General features: G+C 45.5%; 2 pseudogenes; both read right to left on the minus strand.

Moving 5' to 3' along the window:
• Positions 1 to 6,233: 6,233 nt before the first annotated feature.
• On the minus strand, positions 6,234 to 6,983 carry LOC112936230 (uncharacterized protein Os08g0218700/LOC_Os08g12160-like; annotated as a pseudogene).
• A 4,617-nt stretch (positions 6,984 to 11,600) lies between these two features.
• Positions 11,601 to 13,028, minus strand: LOC136351387 (uncharacterized; annotated as a pseudogene).
• Positions 13,029 to 22,549: the final 9,521 nt, after the last annotated feature.

Raw genomic sequence — 22,549 nt, forward strand, 5'->3', positions numbered from 1 at the left:
ATTTAATGCGGCATGGGCGGGCGTGCGGCGCCGCCCGATTGATGCATGTCAATCGGTCTTGACCGGCCTGCGACCGGCTGCAGGCGGATGGGACGAGTGGCAGTGCCTCCATGTCCCGCTTTGTGTCTGGCAGAGTAGGGGCAGGTATGCCCTGTCCCATCGGCACGCTGCCAAGTGTGCCCCTATATATGGTGAATCCACCAAAGTCTCCATGCATTTAAGAGGGAATGACGGGGATGTCCTCCGTGTCAGGCGGAGGACGGCGCTGGGCCCCACCTAGGGGCGGGCAACCACTTTGCTTCCGGTTGAAGGCACGGATAGTGATCTGACTCAGGCTATGTGGGCCCCCCTCCCATGGAGGGGTAGGGATGAACGGTGCATGTGGTATCCCCTTGAACTACAAGAGGAGGACCTTACCCACCGAAAAGAGGGACGACTCTTAATAGCTCGAACTCTAAAGGAAGCACAGCTAGGGTTTCCCAGGAGCTCAAGATCTCTTGTAAGATCTCCACGATAATTTCACACATAGGAGTAGGGTGTTACGCCTCCCGGCGGCCCGAACCTGTATAATCCCTTGTCTCTCTCACGGATTCGTAAGCGATCTAGTAGCCCGACCTTAAGCGGAGATGCGCTCTTGATCATCGCGCCTTATCCCCCGGCCGAACTCACAAAAGGAGGGTCTCACAACCTCCCACTAGAGAGGATCACTCCTCGACAAGAATAATCTTCACTAGAATCATATATGTAGGTTCATCAGTTATCTCATTCAAGCTATCATCTCCATGACCTATTAACTCAACGGGCACACTGTTTGCATCAGGATCTTGTAGAATCAGCTTCATTGCTTTTAACTTTTTGTTATACATCTCAGCAAACTTCTGTAAGGTTTACTACCTACTCATCATCTGCAGAGCTATTTCCACTTTCTGGTTGATAGTCACTATCAGTAGTGTCACTATCTTCTCCCACGCTTCCTTCTTTGTTTGCATCGTATTGTGTCCCTTCCACGTTTTCCATCTCATCAGATTTCATATTGTCAGTTTCCCAATCACTTTCTTCAGAATTATAATATGACATTGTTTCCTCCACGAAAATTTCAGCCACTCCACCTTCAGCAATGCAACTTGACATATCAAGGCATGCCTTGTTATCTATCACTCTGTCAGTAACCGTAATCCTGTGCTTAATTCTTTTCCAGGGGAAACAACCAGTGGAGCTGCATGGCATCCTTGACCTCGATATGGTCTGCAAGGTGGCCTCTAATTTCAGGCATAGAAATCTTGTCCTTTTCTATATATGACATCCCTTCATCTCCACCAACGTATTGCACAATCCTTCTAGAATTGACAAACTCCCCACTATAATAAAATCTGACAAGAAGTATCTCCAAATTATTCATTCTTTCTAGCTTGTGCTGCATTATAAAAGACGAAATTAATTTAATTTATACTAGACTTGACAAGATTAGAAAAGATCATCCTACACACATCGATCTGCACTATGCAACAGAAAAACATCAAAGCCCTAAACCTCAATGACAGAACTAAAGAAATCAAAACCAAAGAAACCAAAGATAATTATATCTTGACTCCATGCCTCCCTCGTGGAGGCTGTCAACCAATGTGAGTAAAACAATCACCACAAAACCCTAGATAAAAAGGGAAGAAACCTTCTTGCATCAAACACTGCAATGGAGTCAGGGATCTCACCTACTCCAAGACGTACTCCGCGATCACCTTGATCTTCCCGTCCGTGCGTGATCACGATTCACGCAGCCATGGTCGCCATGGGCGCAACACTCGAGAGAAGAAACCTAGAAGATGGGATGAGGGAGTACGATGAGGCAAGAATGATATATAGACTGATGTGCGTTCCCTCCCTCATGTTATTTCGCGATCGCTCCACTTTTCCCTCTTGTTACTTTGCAATTGCCTGGTCAGCATGACAACGTGGCAAATACGGTTCAGTCAGCCCGCCATATGTGCAAAACCGCCTTGTGAAACAGTTTAGGGAGTTAAATGGACTGGATTATAAGGTTTGGGTTCCCCCGGCCCCGGCTAACCAACCACATATACATTCATTCCCTATCAATCCCGATCGTATATTTTTTGGGATGTGAGAGGGCGGTGGCTCCGGCGGCTCGGTGGAGCAGTTGAGCGACGGCAGTGGCGACGACCCTGGCTAGGAGCAACGGCATCCATGTAGCAGCAACGCTAGCGTCACGGAGCAATTGCGGCAACGTCAAGGAGCAGCAGCGGCGACGAGGATGAAGCGGCGTCCTCCATATCCCTCTCTCGGCACCTGTCACCAGCCTCACCGATCCAGCCACCTGCTTCTTTGCCCCAGGAAGAGAGACGGAGAGGAAGAAGAAAGGAGCGCTAGATCCAGCGGCACCGGCTCGAGAGACGCTGGATTCGGCGAGGACGGCAGGGGAACCGCCCATGCTGCCTCTGCCTTGTCACGTGTCCTCGACACCAAAATCCGAAGGCAAGTAAGAGGATCAGAACGGTTCATGCAGGTGGGCGCGCAGCCACCGATGCTTCCGACTCACACAACACGGGGGATCGCCCCTGAGGCCCTGAGCCCCGACGACGACGATACCGCCGGGAGAACCAGGTCTCGTTCCTGGTGGCACTTCCCTCCACGGTCAGAGGCTGTCGATGAAGGAGGCCAATGCACTTGCCCCAATGCAGCCTGTGGATGTAGCAAAGGAAGATGATCATTTTTCTTTTGTTTGTTCTGTCGTTTTTCCTAATCACTCCGATCTGGTGGCTTCCGGTTGTAAGTGATTGCAATGCATCTTAGGATCTGTTTGGGGAGCTTAAAATTCTGAGAAGCAGCTGCTGAGAAGCTAGCTGGTAAAAATCTGGAGAAGCTTCCGGCTTCTAATTCATGTTCCAGATTATAAAAGACTACAACTATGTATTCTCAGAATCTGGATAAAAGCTGAACTGTTTGAGGGAGCTTCTGGCAACTGAAGATTCTAGGAGAAGTTGTAGGTTAATCTTTTTTTTTACTGGGATTTTGTTAATGTGATGTGATTTTCTGGTTGAATAGTAGAGAAATTGAAGTGGATTCCTCATAACATAAAAGTTGAATGGTACGAGGAATATGATTAATAGCTTGCTCACTGCATATAACACTGTTGAATACGCTAGGTTTTCTCTGAATATTTTGACAATAAATTTCTTCATTCTAGAATGTTCTGAATTTAATTTATTTGTGACCATGGTGGTAGCAGTTGCTGTGTGCACTCTTACAGGCGGAGGCACATCTCGATGCATGTGCCTGGAGGTTGGCAATGGTCCGCCGAAGAAATTCATGTCTGAATTATTTTTTGGGTTGCTCATTTAGAACCTCGATACCCAACCCCATACGGTCGATGCTCATTCCAAACATCCTTCCTCACTCATATCTGAGTTTTCTTTTAAATTATGAATTAGTTTGTGTTCAGGAAACTAGAAAAAGAACATGAGAAGATTCTGCCAGTGGTGGTGATGCCACCGGAATGCTATCCTGGTAGTCGTCCTCGACCCGGGCATCATCCACGCTTGTTGCCAGCGGCCAACACGAAGGGCAAAGGTTCGAGCCACGATAAGCACGCAACGACTTTGAGGACCGGCTCCGATGGTAGGCGATGGAAGAATCTTAGGCGGCTAATGCCCTCTCATTATGATTTTTTGTATGATGAGTGTATATGTGTGTTTGAAACGATGATGCTACGACCAATTGTAAAATACCGGACATTCCTGGTCACTCCCCAATGACGGTTACGGGGCATTTAGGACAATTTCAACTGTCACAACCGTCATTAGCAGCCTATAAAAGGAGCTCACCTTCTCAAGAAAATTCCCTGTGTACCCTGAAAGTTCGTCCAACCCCTTCTATTCTATACCCCTGAGATTTGCTCATTCCCTTTTATACCCCTAAATTTCAGATTGGATCCCTTTTATACTCCTAAATATATTTATGAGTTTATTTTGTGAGATATTATTTAACAAAAATAATTTTTATCTCGCATAACAAGATTTATCTTATAAAAAATTTCATACTACTCTAACAAAATATGCTATATATATAGTTTTTAATGGTAAAAAATATTTTTTTTGTTTTATCTCAAATAAATTTTGTCATAGATAAAAATTATTTTTTCCCTTCGTGAGGCGAAACCAAAATATTACATTTGTTAAATAATATCTCACAAAATAAACTCATACATATAATAGTCGCATATAATAAATTTATACACTTTATCAATATACTTCATAAATTTATATTTTCTTGATACCAAATAGCAAAATGGACTTTATGATAGAAATTTAACGGTCAACTAATGGAAGGGGTATAGAAGGGATCCAAACTGAAATTTAGAGGTATGGAAGGGAATGGGCAAATCTCAGGGGACATAGAAGGGATTGGTTGAAGTTTCAGGGGTACACAGGGAATTTTCTCTTCTCCATTCCAAAGTGCACCAAGAAGGATCAAATTCAAGACACTCTCTAGTTTATTTACATTGTTCTAGTGCTAGTGGAGTAGGAATAGAATAGTTTCCTTAGTTCTTCAAGTCTTCAAAAGATTTCGGATATGGCTCTAGTAGCTTTTCTTTCTATTATAAGACTTTACTCATTAATGAAATATTATTCTTTATATAGTTTCGGTCTTTTACTTCACTTGTATAATTATTCGAATACCGACTTTAGTTCATATTTGTCTCGTTATAATTATGTAGCTAGCTTATTGGATATATGCAATGGTGTTTGTTTAATGTTCATTTATATGATTGCTCTATGTCACCTGCAGAAATGTAGAGTAGTATTTAGTAATGTAAGTGCGGTGCTTAGATTATTATATACCATTAAATGGTGTTATGTGCTACTGGTCTGTAGACGTAGACCGCTGATGGTGATAGCTCAGTACGGGTATCCTCCATGTGTGTATATAATACTAAGAGAATTTCCACAAATTTCCTAGTGTGGATACTCCTACGTATTCATTACCGGTTGGATGTCTATGACAGGTTGTCATAAGGAAGTCGGCAATCAGGGATGGTTTCTCGATACACCAGGAGGATATAGTTAGGTGGTATTGGTTGCATAGTTGTATACTAGCAAATGTAGACTAAATTGACTATATATTAGAAGTACAGAAATGACACTTTTCTTATTATTTCTTCACTTAGTTTGGACTACATATTAATGAGAGTATTCTGGTTACTTTCTTCAGTGTGTCAACACATTCTACCCTCAAATTTTGGTTAGTTACTTCTGTGTGTCAACACATTCTATAAAAGTGTCCCACGAATTAATTACCTCTGCATTAGACTTTGATATATACAAGTGATATAAATTATTAGCATAATAATCTCTTATCATATCTTCCCTTGGGATTAAATAAATACGATACCTTGGAATAGTCCGAGGTGAAATGCTACAACAGTATATCCGTACGTTTGCGGATTGTATCTGTAGCCATAAAGTATACCGAGAATATTTCGTCCCCATTGCTGGGAATTATATTTCTAATAATTTCGTTAAGAAATACCAACAGACGGTTGGCCTAGCCAACTGCGGATCCATCGGTGGCGGATGGACAGTAGCTTCTCCCCCTCCTTCGTGGATCCACCGGCTGGCCTCAAGGGTGGTGTATTTGACAGTGGTGGTGCTAGGAGAGGTGGATCTGGCACTGTGGCGTCTAAGAGGAGGAGCATCAACAAAGGATCTAAATGCTACTACACATGTTGGGAATCATGATAATCCTAGACAATTGTTGGCCATTGTAATCATGCAGTATTTTAGGTTGGGTCTATCCAACACATTGTTCACATTATTGATTAGGTATCTTTACCATAATCCATGAAAAGTGATCATCAATCATTACATGTGTTGATCTTGTAATCACTTGTTCCACATATGACATACAATCAGAAATCATTTAGAAATAGCAACATACACAAAGAGCTTCATTAACAAATCACATGCTCACTGATGGATAATATATAAGGCTGCGTTCGCAACCCCTCCTTCCGGCACGCAAAACGGAGCACACCTTATTGCATGATTAATTAAGTATATTAACTATTTTTTTCGAAAATGGATTAATTTGATTTTTTTAAGCAACTTTCATATAGAAACTTTTTGCAAAATACGCACGTTTAGCAGTTTGAAAATCGTGCGCGCGAAAAACGAGGGAGAGGGGTTGGGAACTTGAAGGTAAGAACACAGCCTAAGTTATCTATTTAAGCAACACTTTATTACAAATAAATAAATATAGTGTGCAATACAATAATCTCTATGATTTTGTCCTCAGGACATATCACTAACTGATGATCGGATGATCAATCACAGCTTTATGGCATTGAGGAGGTCGATGGTGATGGTCGTCGCCGCGTCAATCTCCTTAACGGTGGGAACCATGTCACAGTACTTGAACAGATAACCTAACTTGCACTTGCTTGTGGCCCCGTTGTATTGGGTCTCCAAATTCTTGGTCCACTTGAGCACCGTTTCCACGTCCTCCTTCTTGCGTCTGCCTTTTCCGGCGGCGGCGAGGCGGTCGAGTGCGGCAAGCACCGAGTTGGTGGACTCTGAATTGCTGGAGCCAATGCCGAAGAACGATGTGCAGTCGTCGATGTTCTTGTCCCTGATGCCCCGCTTCTTACCGCGCCCACCTCCCTATCGAGGGCCTGGATCTTGGTGAGCAGGATGATGGTGGCCACTTGGGTGGCCTTCATTTGGTTGTCCTGGAAGGACTCGGCGTACGGGAGGAGTTCGCCGAAGCAGCAGATCTTGTAGATAGGATCCTTGGGGATTCTGCAGATGGTACGGGAGAACTGGTACGCCGCTGGGGAGGGCTCCTGCCCAGGCGGCGTCCGCGGTGGCAGCTCAAGGCTGAGCTTCACCCAGTCCTTTGCTGCATAAGCTGCCGGCGTTGATCGCTATCAACACTACCTGCAGGAGGACGGCGGTCATGCTCGACCTGCTCATTGTATTTACACACACTCACACTCTCTCTCTCTCTCTCTCTCTCTCTCTCTCTCTCTCTCTCTCTCTCTCTCTCTCTCTCTCTCTCTCTCTCTCTGAGTTTAGTTAGTAGCCAGCTACAGGATGGATTAATGCATATATATGTTCAATCGATGAGGTACCAGTTAATTTATACTAGCTTGCTAGGCTGGCTCGATTGGTCATTACAAATTGTCAACCTTTCCAATATAATTTCTTCAATGGCTGTGATATCATCACGGCATGCTTAGTTATATACCACTATTTCGATGCAACTAATAATAGTCATTATTTAGACTTGATCGTTGTTTGTTTCCTGTCCATTCATTAATTGTTGGAGTATATATTTTTGGCAAATCCAATCTTACTGCTACAAAACATTAAATAGGTGTCGCCATTATAGGTGCCGGAAGTGCTAAAACACGTACCTATAAGCTTTTTCCCTATCTCCGCGGGTGGAAATAGTAAAAAACCGGCACATTTAACCAATTATAGGTGCCGGTTCTAAATAAGAACCTACACCTATTCTATAGGTGCCGATTTTTTATAAAAACCAGCATCATTAAAAACTGACACGTATAATATATTATAGGTGCCAGTTTTTTATAAAACCGACACCCACATAAGCCGAGCTGAACCAACCCCCGGCCACATCGACCTTATCCATTCATCTCCTCTCCTTATCCATTCCCCCTCTCTCTCTCTCTCCCCCTCCCTCCCTCAACCGAATTGGTGTGCGGCGGTGGGAGGGGATGTTGCAGCCTGGCGGCGGAGCCCTCCCCTCCGCCAGATCTGGCAGGAGGAGAGGTGGCGTCAGCGGCGTGAGGGGAGGCGGCGGTGGTCCGATGGCCCGGCGGTGAGGCCCTCCCCCTCCGCCAGATCTGGCGGGAGGGGAGATGGCGGTGACGGCCTGGCGGCAGAAGGGGATACGGCAGCGGCGGGAGGGGAGACGGCGGTGGTCCAACGGCCCGGCGGCGGCGACGGTGGTGCCGCGGCAGCGGCGCCCTCCTCCTCTCCATTTGACGACGGCGGCGGTAATTGACCCAGGTGAACATCAGAGAGGGAGAAGAAGTTTTCATCACAGGCCAAAATCACCCTGCCCTTGGAACCATCTGCTGGCAGATATGCATATTGATGTACAAAACGTTGGCCAAGAGTATTAAGGATGTGTTGGTCAGACATATCGCCGCAACTTTTGTTTCCTGGAGACAAACAATTGAAGCCCCATGTTGTTGAATGCAGAATTTGACAGAATCTTGTTTAGCTTTGGCATTCAAACCCCTTACATTCCAGTTGAACAGGTACACATTATCTTGCGACATAAATTAAAGTGGCAGCTATCACACCCAAACAGGCAGAAACACAACTAGAAAGTCTAGAAGAAACACAGCCTGAAGAGTAGGTGATAGAAGAGAGCAGAGACTTTGAGACAGGGGGGTAACACATCATAGAACTGACCCCAGTCATACACGGGAAGCAAAAGCCTACAACTGTCACGCCCAGAAATTCACGAACCAGAATTTCTAAGCTGAATGTGCATTAAACCCCTGTCCAGGACCAACCAGGGTACACAAACGATAATTGTTGACATACAGATCCATGTCTTACAAAAATATAAAAGATTACAAATGCAGCGGAAAAGGTAAAACGAGCTAAGCCTAAAGACTTGACTCCTACAGCGGGCGACTCCACTCTATAGGCATCCTTGACGGCAGCGACGAAACCAACCTTTCTGAGACAGCTCAAACTGGGAAGAACTTCCGCTCTGGTGTGGGGGAAAAGAGAGCAAGACTGAGTACTACCCACTGTACTCAGCAAGTCATACCGGAAGAGGATGTATGATGCAGGATATATCCAAAGGAGGCTAAAGGTCATTTTGCATAAAGCTAGCATTTAAAAGCAATAGTTGAAAGCAGTAAAACAGTTGTAGTAATTAATCAATATTAACCAATCATTGTCCAACGCTACACCACGTTGCAACAAGCCCAACCAACCACCTGAATTACACCAGTTCATTAGCTAACTAGGGGTGAGACTAATCACGGTGAATCTGGTCGACCGCCCATAACCGCGGGCACAACTATTCGAATAGTTTTACTCTGATCAGAGGTGTACAACTGTACCCACAAGACACAGCCCCACGACACGTTTCCGTGCGCCGACATGCCACCACGGCATACCGGAAAGAGGCCGTGACAGGACCGTTCGCATAACCCCCTCTAACCAATCGCACCACACCTCAGGTTTCACCCCCACTCCTCGCAAGGCAGCGGGCAGTCCCCTCTCGTGCCACGGTGAATTCGGAAGCCGATCAACCGGACACCCCGGCCGACCCAACTCCATCACGCCCACCCTTGCTTGGGTACGTCAGCTAGAGGAAAGCTACACTACAAGCCCAGTCGTTGCCCACGCTGGCTTATGATAAGTACGATAAGTTCTTCCAGGGTATCCCGTGAACCGGTCCTTAATCGCCATGGGCACGACTAGCAAAACCATGCACCCACAACGCACCATGTAGTGTATTTTAATTAACTAACACCATTGCGGTGGCTCTATTCCAAAGCTATGCCAATAATCAAAGTCTATGCATTAATATGATTCCCCCTTTGTGTACTAGTTGAACTAAGCATGGCTAAGCATTTCCTAAACCAACATCTAGTCATTTTAATACCCAAGTTATCAATGGCATAAGGTAAACAATATATGGCTGAGTAGTAGGACCCATCCCACATGATGTTGTAAAAGAATGCAATATTTAATAGAAATGCGGGACATTTGTAAATTGGGTACAATATGATCAATTGTAATGCATGACTTGCCTTGCTCTCGCACTGATGAGACCACAACAACGTCTTCGAGAAACCGCGGATCGACGAAACGGCCGAAATCTACGCGACAAACAAAGCACACAAGTCTACTGAAACATGAAATAAAACCATTCTTAATGGATTCTATGCATTTTTATGAATTTACTGAGACTTGAATGGACTTAATCGGAGCTCGGATGAATTAGATATGAATTTTAGAAGATTATCTGTGTTTATTACTATAAAAGAAAAAGCCTTAATTATTTATTGCGCAATATGTCCCAAGGCTGACGTCACCCAAGGGGGGGCACCGACATGCAGGACCCACGGGTCAGTGGCACAAAGAGAGGGAGAGGGGGCGGCATGTGGGCGGGCCCCACCAGCAGCGGCTCCAAGGGAGGGGAGGTGGCGCCTGGCTTATCTCGGCTCCAAGCCGGCCGGCCGGCCATGGGGGCGGCGGCGCGCGCGGAGCTGGCGGCGGCACGCGGTTGCCAGCGACAGCAAACGGCGGCGGGAGGCGACAGCGGCCGGCGCGAAGGCGGCTGCGCGGCCCGGCGCTAGGAGAGGAGAGGGAGGAAGGAGGGAGATGGGTCCTCAGTCCTCACCGAGGGGCTCGGTCGGCGCAGGGAAGGAGCGACGGCGAACGGCGATGACGAGCGACGGGAGGACGATGGCGACGGGCGGAAGGGCTCCGGGAGGACCTAAAGAACACAACGGGGAAAATTAGAGAGAGGGTGACGTTCTACGGTGAGCGAAACCCATGGCCGAAGGCGGTGGCAATGGTGGTGCTCACCGGTGCGCGTGGACAAGCAGGCCCCGACGGTGGATTTGGACGGGCGGATGGCGGACACGGTGGCTCACGGGATGGTGAACACGGCGGCGTCGACGGTGAGGATTGGCGCGGCGGCTAGCGACGGCTAGCGGCGGCCGGAGCGCGGCCGGAGGGCGGTGGTGATGGGTGAAGCGGCGTGGGAGCAAAGGAGGGCACGGGGGAGTACGGCGAAAGTGAAAAACGAGAGAGGGGGACACGGGGAGCGTTTTATAAGCGGAGGGGGAGGCGGACGTGGCTGGGGAGGCTCCCGATTTCGCCGGCGACGTGGGGGAGTGGGGAGGAAGAGAGAGGGAAGGGGATTCAAAAGTTGAATCCGCCCCTTGTGGGCGCGCGGCGCGGGCGGGAAGGCGAGAGCGTGGGCGGCGTCGCGGCGACGTGGGCGCAGGAAAGGCAGGCGGCGTGGGGGCGTGGGGTGGAGCGGCGGTTGAGGAGGGAGGCCGTCCCTCCGGCTGGAGGTTAGGGGCGAACCCGACAGGTGGGCCCCACCTGTCGGCGCCCGGGAGGAGAGGGGGAGCTCGGATGGACTTTAGGGAGGGGAAGGAGAAGAAATGGGTTGGCGGCCCAAAGAAAGAAAAGAGGGGCAAAAGGAAGGAAAAAGGGAAAAAGGAAAATAAAAGGATTTCCAGGGACTTTTTAATGCTTGTGCTCAATTTTAATTGATTAAAATTATCTCTGGAGCTCTGAAAATTCCACTAAAAATCCTGTTAACATATTTTGACATGTAGAATCCAAGAAAAATTCCATATGCCTATTCCAATTATTATTTGCATTTATTAATTAGGGATTCATCTCTAGGTTAATTTGAACCAATTTCTTCATGCGATTTATTTAGCAAATTTAAAGCAAGGGAGGGGAACTTCAGGGCGTGACAACAACACAGACAGCTTGAGCATAGGAACTCTGACAAAGGTTTGAAACTTGACATGGAGTGTTTCACAGCAACTGTCTTCATGCCGAAGACCTTCACAGCGGCGCTATAGCCGCTTTTTTCTTCAAGGTCTTCAGACGGATTGTCTTGCATCCTCCCTTTTCAACCAGATCAGCAATGGTCTTCAGAGAAGCCGGGGAGAGCGGCTTCTTGTAGCGCTATAAATACAACTTTTTAATATTATCATCGAAGGATGCATAATCATCAATGAGACCGAAATTTTTTGAAAGTATTTCCTGACCTAAATTCTCTAGCTTTGCGCCCGCATGGCACTTACAGAGCAAACGCTCACTATGGTGTTGGGCTGAGGTAATGGCACGGATCTTCACCTTTGCACGGGAAGGTTTCCACGCTTTAACATCAGGAGCCGGAAGGAGGGGAGATTGGATTGGTGTTGCGATGTTGTTGATGAAATTGTCGATCTGTGACACCTTGCCTACTGCAGGAGAGGATGGGTTGGAGGTCGCCACCCACCCTGTGTAAGATGGCACAAAAATAGGGGAAGAAACACGACGGGAGACTGTATCCGGTGAGTAAATAGAATGCTGAACTACCGCTTCATGCAACATGGGATCGAGGTGGCTTCCAGGATTCCCAGAACATCCCCGTGGACCTGCGAGGGGAGGGAATCATCAGATTGGAGGATTGCAAGTTCCTCAGAAGCAGAGCAGCGCACAGTGAGAGCCGCATCTCCATCTGGCTTCGAACTAGGGAGAGGGGACGGAAACTTGCAAGGTGTGGCCGCAACAGAGGGGGAGACAAGAGGAGGAGCTTTAGCATATTGATCCGAATGAGAGACAGGTTGGGCAGAAAAAGGTGGTCTCACCTTACTTGGATCGCGAGACCGGTGGCTGCGACTCCTATGATCAGAGCGTTCCTTTCCCCGTGATTGGCCTCGTTTGTCCTGATCACGGCGCTGGCTGTCCCACCGATCCGTATCCCTGCTGTGACTGGAGGAGCGACCACTAAGCCGATCCCAGAGAGAGCGACTACGGTGCTAGCCCCTGGAGTGGCTGTCTCCGTCTTCATCTTCATCCTCGGGGCCACGGGTTGGGTCTGGTTCAGCTCTACAAGGAAGTGCGTACTCCTTGTAGCGAGTGCCATCATCTTGAACTTCATAGTCCCATTTGTAAGCACGGGCTTTGCGAGAGAGAAGATCTTCCAGAGTGTCGACGTGGACCAGGACATTGTAGGTCTAGCCCTTCTTTGGCTCGGAGGGAGGAGGGTTGCGGTGCGGCTCTAGTTCCGGAAGAGGGATATCAGTGGAAAGCCCCTAGCACCTCCTCATTAGCAGCGGTGATGGAGAAGGAGCCACCCCGAGGGATAGCCCTCGGCTCATCTGTCCACATCCACAAGTCGTAGGTGCGATTGTAGTTGCCACGACGGGAGTACTCTTCCACATAGTGGATAGCACACTTGCGACCGATCACCTTTGTCATCGTCTCGTCAATACGACCATGCATGGGGACGCCCTCGATACATAGACGGGCGCGATAGCGGTAGCGGACTTGGACACCGTGGAGACTTTCATCCCAAGGACGAAAGAGAAAGACCCGACCAGAGGCTGTAGCAAGTCTTGGTTGGCGGAGAATGGCATCCCGATCACTCTGATTGGAGCAAGTCACAAAGAAGTCTTCGGGGTGGAATTTGGTAAATTGGATGTCAGCACGTCTAATGTGGAAGGCAGAACGGACGTCATCAGCAAAGACATTGAGTTCTACCTTATCACCCAAAGCCCCGACTTGCCAAGCTACTAAGGAGCAGGCAGAGAAACGCTCCCTGCGCCTCTCTATCTCCCCAGTGGTAGAGACGACCACAGAGTCAAGCAAAGGCCGGGCAGTAAGGTCGTCCATGGAGGAAGAAGCAGAGACAGAGAAAGATTTGGGAGGGAAATGGAGGGGACCAAGCGCTGGGAAGTTTTCTGTGGACATAGCAGGTGGGGGAGGGTTGCTCTTATAGCTCAAGCGCTTGTGACAACTAGCCACAAGGTGTCCCGATTTCAGACAGAACCAACAACGGACATGTTCTCTGCAATCAAAAATTTGATGATGGGTGCTCAGGCAGCAAAAGCATTTGCCATCCATGTGTTTAAGGAATTTTTCTCTTCTGGATTGAATGCTCACTTGGTTGTTGGATTGAATGAATGAAGAAGACTTTCGCCACCAATGCTTCTTTCTGACTTCTTCCCAATTGCTTTCGGTGAAGTGCAGGTGAACGATGTCAGAAGACGAGACCGAAGGATTTTGCGCTGATGGAAGGGGATTCTGAGAAGACAGGACGAGGCGTCGACCGCTCTTGAGATAGGATCATACGGCCGGACGCAATTCCATTCATTCACCCTTTATTTATTTTCATTCTCCTCTCCTGTTTCCCCCATCACTTCACTATTACTCACTCCCCCTTCATTCTCCTTTTTTCTACCCCTATCATTTCTTCCCCATTTTGTCGGTGACTGGAGTGGCCAGCAATGGGTGTATCTTGTAATGGAAGCATGGGCCAACAAGAGCGGCCGCCACGCGCCTCGGCTCCTCCACCACCGGTGGCCTCACGATGGCTAGATCTAGTGCTGGTGGCTTCGTGAAAGCCGGAGTGGAGGCAGCCCCGGGATGATGACCTCGATGGTGACGGTGACCCCGACTGCTAGTGGTGGCAGCGATGGGAGCGGCTGCCGCGCACCTTGGCTCCTCCTCCACCACCACCATCGTCGGCCTCATGAGGATCCAGCGGAGGCGACCCCAGGACGACGACCTTGATAGCGATGCGACTCCTACTGCTAGCAGCAGGGGTGGCGCCTAGGTTTTGATTGGAGGTTGTGGATCAACGACTGGATCCCCTAGATCCAACATGGGAAGGCTTGGAGCAGTGGAGAGGGCTTTAGGTCCAGCGGTGGCGGTGGTGGATCAGTGCAGTGGTGGAGGGTGTTGGTATTTCTTACGATCACAGATAAATCCGTAAGCGAACGGAATATACCGATGTAGCACTTCACCCGGGAGTATTCTCAGGTATCGATTTCCACAGGGAACGTGTATGCTATCTCCAATTTAGATTCATGCAAGGACACGAAGCTATAGATAGGCAAAGGATAGAGAGGTTTCGTCGGTGAATAACAGTGTGTACGGAAAGCTTAACTTTAATCCTAATGAGGTACTTCGGGCACTGGCCAGCTCGCTGCTCCTAGATATCGCTCTACTGCGCACCCAGACAGGGATGACTTTAGTGTCTTGAGGGCTGTCACCACCTCTAACCCACCTCACACCTACTGTGAGATGCGGAGCAAACACCGGCAATTATCTACCTAGACACCATGTCTAAGCAGATTAATTACTTACTTTAATGCTAGCTACACACTAAACCAAATCACTATATTTTAGTTGATTATAGTGAACGATGATCATGTACTCTGAATAGGAACTAACCAAGAAATAATTCTTACCGAGCAAAACTAAATTACTCAAAAGATAATTCTATTATAATCAGAGTAATTAACAGAGCATAAAGAAATAGGGAGAGGATTACCGACAACTCCAAAATTCCTCCGACTTCTTCTACTCTACTCTCTTCCTATTCTAGTATACAATATAGTACAATAGAGCCTCTTATAATTCAACTCAAGCTTGGAGTGCGTGAGTGAAGTGAAATGAGCTCCTCTATTTATAGGACAGGTATGACGGTTATGCCTATGCGAAATGACATTTTTGCCCTGCAACCGCCATCAGGAGAGGATCTAGACCGTGCACACCAAACCCTAAATCGGACGGTGATCACCAGGGTTCAGTCGAATTCCTCCTTCTTCCTAATGAGAAACGGTTCTCTTGCTTACATACGCACTTATACATTTTATTCCCCGCCACCCCCCCCTCCCAGGCCAGCAACAATCCCTCTCGAAATAAAACATGCAAAAAACCATTAAAATTTTGAAAATAAAATCATCAATTTCCTTTCAAAATCCGTCAAATTTAGAATTCATGTTCTAGAATCAAAATCTCAATCAAAATAATACTTCTGAAATCAAATTCCAAGAAAATATTACGGAATTTGTCCACTTACGATGACATTTCCCTTATTTTCATCTCTCTCATTTCCTTCTCACCCGGTACGCTCACTCCCCTCTTTTTAGCCATATATTATTATAGCATGAATGCGCAGTATGCCTTCTTACCAGATTGAACCCTCCTTTCAGTGCTTTTTTTTTTGTTAATATATATTCATTTGAATTGAAGTAGCTCATTATTTGGGCTTTCTTAAATTCCTTTAATTAAATTCATCCAAACACAACATCTGTCCCTCCAACTTGTCTGTGAAGGAAGTGACCATGTTTTGCAAACCGTCCAGATTATTTCGAAATGTTTTACTCCAAACGCTTAAACTCTTCTCAGAAAGCTTTTATTTTGGCAAAATAAAATGCAAGACTGTCATTAAATTAGAAATTTGTAAACTAGACATGAAGAACCTTTTCAAAGAAACCTTCGTCTTTCCTGGACAAAAAATTTTCAAATCTGAAGATGTGAGCTTGAGTTACAAATTCAAATTTACTATTAGTGAAGTTTGTAGAGAATTAAACTAATAATTAAACACATCCAAAATTTACTATGGGTGAACATGAAACACATTCAATAAATAAAATAAAATAGCATAGTTGAATTTTTTTTTTATTGGGCTTCGCATAGACCATGACTTCTATTATTTCATTGTTGTTGTCCAGATGAAACATTTGAAAAAGGGGGAAAATATTCTCAGAAGCACGCGGCTAAGACCTTCTCTCGAGTTGGAACAACTGTACTGTCACTTATCCATGTTTACCCATGAGTAGTGTTTGTAAGATCAGATGTCAGCTGATCATCTCGCAGAGATGGAGGTGATGAGGTGATCGTGGAAAAATTCCTGCATGCCATCGGATTGTAAGCCACTGCATGCAATCACTCTCCATTTGCACTAAGTATCGCAAAATTTTCCATGCAGCAATTTTCACTGGCTGATAATACTTCGATCACTGGGAGGCAATCATTGTTGATCGGCTAGCTTAATTGTTGGCAGATGGGGCACTACCACCATCGTCCATCTTCTTTCGGCAAAGCTTCTTTAACGCACTTATGAATTGCGCATACAGCCTTCCCTTCTCAACTTTAATATCATCAATCTCCTTCACGCTCGCCAACAGCCTACTCGACAGTGTACTCGGAGCATTCTTCTGGAGCCTCCATATCTTCCTGTTGAGTCGACGTACCTACGATATGACAAGTTAAGAACCAAATGTCACATAAAATAAAATGGTTCCTTTAACACGTACACACAGCTGATATATACCTCTGTCATCAGGTAGCTTAATGTTCCGTCGTTCCGGTAAATTCCATCGAAGGAGGACAGAGTATTGATTTCCTTCTCAGTCTCCTTCCTCGCCAAGCTCAGATACTCTAGAACATCTTTTGCATTCCTTCTCGGTACCTCCTGCTTCGTCTTTCCCCTTCTGGCTTGCAAGCTTGGGTATATGATAGCTCTACCTCCATCCTGCTGCTGGGAGACATGAGAAGATTCCAATATCTCTACGTCTGAGTTTGGTACAGGCCGACTGGTTGCGGCGACATAGAATTCTTCAACTGCAACCAGCATGCTAGCATAATCCCGATCCTTGCGCGCTTTTCGCGGCGCCGCCTTTGGAGGTAATGCTACTGGAGGAGCTGCAGAGAATGGTTGCGCCGCTGGGGCTGCTACCTGATCTGCAGCTGCAGTGCATACAATTAATATCAAATTATATATCAGTACAACTAATTGAAATGGTTCCTGCAAACATTTCATGCATACATTTTTACAAACTCACCATTCTGATGATGATCAGCCGATGGGGCGGACATGATCGTCTGGAGCAAGTTCACTTCCACCGCCGTGTGTGGGACATTCACATTGGTGCGGACGGATTCAACTAAATTGGAGTAGCCGCTGTCCAGAAGCTGCCCGTTTGTATTATTTCTCATCGTGTCAATGTTTCTCGCAATGAACTCGCTAGCCCATTCCTGCGTCCACTTGCTGAGGCTGTAAACATTGGAACGAACCGATATCACATACATTCTCCGTATTCTGATTCAATATCAGGCAGAGATCGGTTAATTTATCATGGTCAAATATCAGGCAGGGTGTATATGTAATTATGTATAAGGCCCTCTTTGATTATTCAAAGGAAATTCATAGGAGTTTTAGAAGATTTTATTTCTATAGGATTTTTTTCCTACATAGCCCTATGAATCAAAGGACTGAACTCTATGGAGTCCAATAAAATACCTATGAAATGCCTCTTCCCATACAAGTTTTAGAGAAAATTTAACATAAGGTAGAACTTCATGAAAATAATCTTTTAATTATTATCTCTTCTTAAATTCTTGTGTTTTTCCTACGGCCCAATCAAACGGACATTCATATGTTTTTCCTGTGTTTTATAATTCTCTATTCCTGTTAGAATCCTATGTTTTTTCAATTTCTCCGTTTTTTCACTCGTCTGATCTAAAGGACCCCTAAGAAAGAGTAGTATAGATGAAAAAAAAATCTTACCAGCGACGTGCATGACATGCCTGACAAGGTGGCAGCGGGAGCAGTCCAGTTGGCCATGCCGGAGCGGCAGGGAAGGCACCAGGTTGGCATCTTGCTCGACGGGGAGCACTTGGACGCGAGCCACGCCACCACCACTGTCGCCGTGCGCGGCCTCATCACGGAAGCTGCTTAGGATAGCATCAAGCTCGTCATCGTCAGGCCGGTCAGGGTTTGCGGCGCCGAGCAAACCTTCAGGCGGTGACGAGGACTGAGGATTTGGCGGCGGACGGCGTCGTTGTTTCAGGGCGTGAATCTCATCCGAGCGGAGATCCAGTCCCCCCGGCGCTGGATGAGGTTGCTGCTGCTGGCCGCCGGGAAGCATCCTCGCCGGAGGCGGAGGAGAGCAGGGATCGAATCGCGAGATCTGGACCTGAGCGGGCCACTCCCGCTCGACGACGTGAATCGCCGGCGTGGGATGGGACTCGATGGCGGCGGCGACGGGCACGAACCACCGGCGGCTCGGAGAACATCGCGATATCCGTGGTCGGGTCGAGCAGGTAGCGCGTGACATCGCCATCGGCGTCGTACCAGTCGTACTGCTCCTCGTTGGCCATGGAATAAATCGGCCGGGGGCGTACGTACGTACCTCGCCGGAGCAAGAAGACGGTAGTGAAGCTGAAACTGCAAAGGCGGCGCCGCCGCGGTGGACCGGGAGAGACTGGTGATTTGTAGTTTCAAGCGGATCGCGAGCCAAACGCGTGGCGGCGACGGTGAGGAGAGAGGGAGTGTTTGTGGAGTAAACGAGGGCGCGAGGGGGGGGGGCAAGTTCGAATGGAGGCGGCGATTGGTGCCCGCGAGTTTGGAATTTGGGTTTTCGAGATCTACTAGATTTTTAAGATGATGTCGGAATTTATTTAAAGAGAAAAAAAAACTGAATTGAACTCAGTAATTATCCGAATAAACTCCAAAAAAATTCCGTTAAAAAAATCAGGATATTCACATCCAACAAAAAAATATATTTCCTACAGAAAATAAAATATGTTCAACTTATAATCATGATTTTATTTAACTGGATTGAATATTTTATTTTGTTACAACAATATTCCAAATATTATTTTTGTTCATAAATAATTTAACTCAAAAACTAGTACGAACTTCCAAGGAGAAAACAATATATTTTTTTTCATATATACAACGATGTTTAACACAAACGAATCTTCTGCCATATTTTTTAAAAGAAAAAAGATCATTTTACTCCCCCAAACTATTTCACTAAAGCACTTAACCCCTTAAACTATTTTTTGACTTATTTTACACCCTGAACTATCGAACTATAATTACATTGTCTCATCTATACTTATCACACGTTATTTCTATATGTCTAATTAGGTGCTTCGAGCAAGAGTATTACGTCATAAATCATAGGTAAATAACAATCACAGTATAATCCAAAATATTTTAGCTTCGTTTATGCGTAATATATAAATTGTATTTTATTGCTGGCGTACAGCATACCCCTTGCGGCCTTACCCACTTCTCTACTTGGTACCTTTCCCCTTCATTACATCCTCTTCTTCCGATAACTCAAGCCAGCTTCTCCTCTCAATCTCCTCCTAAATGAGCCTCCACTTCTCCTCACAACTGTTGACGGTCCTTAAGTTATAATATCTGACCGTCAATACCTGCATATAATGAAATAAAATATGGTATTCAACTTAGTGGTAGGATTTATTACTAATCATTTCAACTAGTGTTGGTGAAATATATGTATGCAGGTATTTTAAGGAGGAAACACACCCGTCATGCGACACGATGAACCTCCGCACGATCAGGACGCGTTTACATGGATTGGAGGCCCCATAAGACTATCAAAACCACTTAGAATTGGGCTTTGGCATAGTACATGATGTTGGGGGCCCATTAAGCTACCTACTGGCCATAGGAGAGGCCAGGATGATATTTTTCTAGTTAGACCGAACCACCAGTTCGGACAAACCAGTGTTGTGGCCGTTGATCGCCAGCATTCCACATGTACGCTGCTAATGAAGTCCCAATGATGGTTGGAGGGCACATTGATCATTTCCCATACTTGTAACCGTCATTTGGAGCTTATAAAAGGAGGAGCTCTCACTCACTTCAATAAACACAACTTTGAGCTGAATTACAAGAGGCTCTATTGTATCTTTTGTACATTAGAATTAGGTGGAGAGAGGGGAGGGAAGCTCTGAAGGAGTGCCCGGAAGTTTGGCGCTCATCCGACTTCTACCTCGATGGGTGTAGCTTTCTAGGAAGAATTCTGGAGGAGTACCGGAGTTGTCGGTACACTCTGCTCCGGGTTCGGAGAAACTTCTTCTATAAAGGAAGCATTCATGTTCTTTTCTTATGTTATTTAAATACTTTGTTTAAGTAAGATAGATTTCCATCTTTGTAGGTTCATTATTTAGTATTTGTACTAAGTGCTTTAGTACTAGGACTCCGGATAGAGAAGAAAGTTCCTACGCAAGTATTAGAGTAGTAATTAATAACTTAGGCGTGGTGTCTAGGTTAGAGATTACCTTTGTTTGTTGCGTATCCCACGGATTTGTCAGAGGTAGACAGCAGGTGGTGACAGCCCTGAATCCCGTCCTAGTAATCCTCCACGTTCGGTTACATCATAGAGCTATAGCCGAAACCACGCTGGCAAACTAGCAGGAGTCGGTGCCCGAAGCAACAGATAGAAAATTACCTTCAACTTAGCTTAGATAATTAAAACACATAGAAAGTCCTCTCAAGCCTAGCCAGCCTACCTATAGTTGTTGTCCTTGGATAGTCTTATGCTTACGTAGATTACACACGTTCCCTGAGTTCGATATCCTTTAGGGGTCACCCGAAGGTGAAGTGCTATAGCGGTATTCCGTACGCTTGCGGATTTATCTGTGGTCGTAACAAATACCAACAACAACACGGAGGGAACCCTCCTATGGCTGCACCTGATATAATGGATAGGTTTCCTTCTGGTTTCACTACACTGTCGATAGTCTTGACAGGTTTTGAAATTGTGTGTATTGGATTATTAATTAGTTTGTAACACATGTAATGGCAATATATGACTTTGTACACATGACCTAACAGGGTAAACAACATTTAATGAAAAGAAAATTCACATGAAATATTGCTCTTATTCTTCTCCAAGTCTTTGACCTGTCACCACCAAATTAGAAAGAGAAATTGGCAGTTTCTGCCATAGGTTGTTCTTACTTTTGCTAGCCGGGAATTGAGGGAGAAAAAGATCCACTTTTGTGCGGTCAAGTAGATGATCATCTCTTGTATGTGGTTTTGCGAATTCGTTGTGAAAGGTGCGTTACATAGGCAACATGCATGTCGTTCATCTAGTTCGTCAAGTTGTATGGCGTATTCTAATCTAAGAAAGTCAGGCACCCCGTATCACAATGAATCAAGGGAGATGATCATGAGGCTTCCCAGGTAGTCAAGGGCAGCAACTTCTGCTCGTTCTAAACGTCACTATCACTACCACAGATCCCGGTATCTGTGATGGGCTAATGCAACCCGTTCTGATGACTCATGTCTAACGGATCTAAACTATCCCACGTAAGATATGACTAAGATATGACTACCTAGGATGATATCTATTTTGAAAAACGTAATTTTAAATTTTTCAAATGATCTCGGTTGGAGACATATCCTATATCAGAGTGCAAGGGTTCGATGAGATCTACAACTTTCCAATTGACAATATTTTCATTTGAGATTGTTTACATCACCAAATATGTGTTATAAGTAATGTGATCTATTTTCACAATATTTTTTGAATTTTTCAAACGAGCTCAATGAGATCTACAACTTTGTACTTGAAAAGTTTTCTTTTTAAGTCATCTAGAGAGTCAAATTAGTATTTCATATTTGGACCAGAATAGCCAAAATAACAATATCCAAAGACCTAGCAACATGTGGCTGAGAATATGCTTTATGTGCTTTGGAAGGTCTTCGGTTGAAATCCCACCATAGTGTGCTTGTAAATATCTCTTAAAAAATCATGAATTTGTGGCTAGTGATGTACGACCATGGTTGAAATAATATAATAATATTTTGAATATTTTAAGGGTTTTTTTGTTTATTATAATTTAAAAATCATAAATTCTCATCCATGAAGGTTCATAATTACGAACCATCATAGATAACTCTCATATGTGACGGGAGTCATCTTTGGTGTGTGATAAGTTAAAACCTATCATCGATGGGTTATTGGTAACGGTTATTCACTCATCACGGATGAGGTTTTTATTGGTGATATGCCCTAGAGGAAATCATAAAGATGATTGTATCACATACTATGTTTACATATTTATCCGACATTGTTCCTTGAAATAGATAACTCATTATTTGTTAATGAATATGTGATTCTTTCTTGAGACTCTTTATATTATATGTTGCTATTTCTAAAGGATCCCTGATCAAATATCATATG

The sequence above is a fragment of the Oryza sativa genome, chromosome 8 (assembly GCF_034140825.1).
Source record: "Oryza sativa Japonica Group chromosome 8, ASM3414082v1".
Classification (NCBI taxonomy): Eukaryota; Viridiplantae; Streptophyta; class Magnoliopsida; order Poales; family Poaceae; genus Oryza; species Oryza sativa.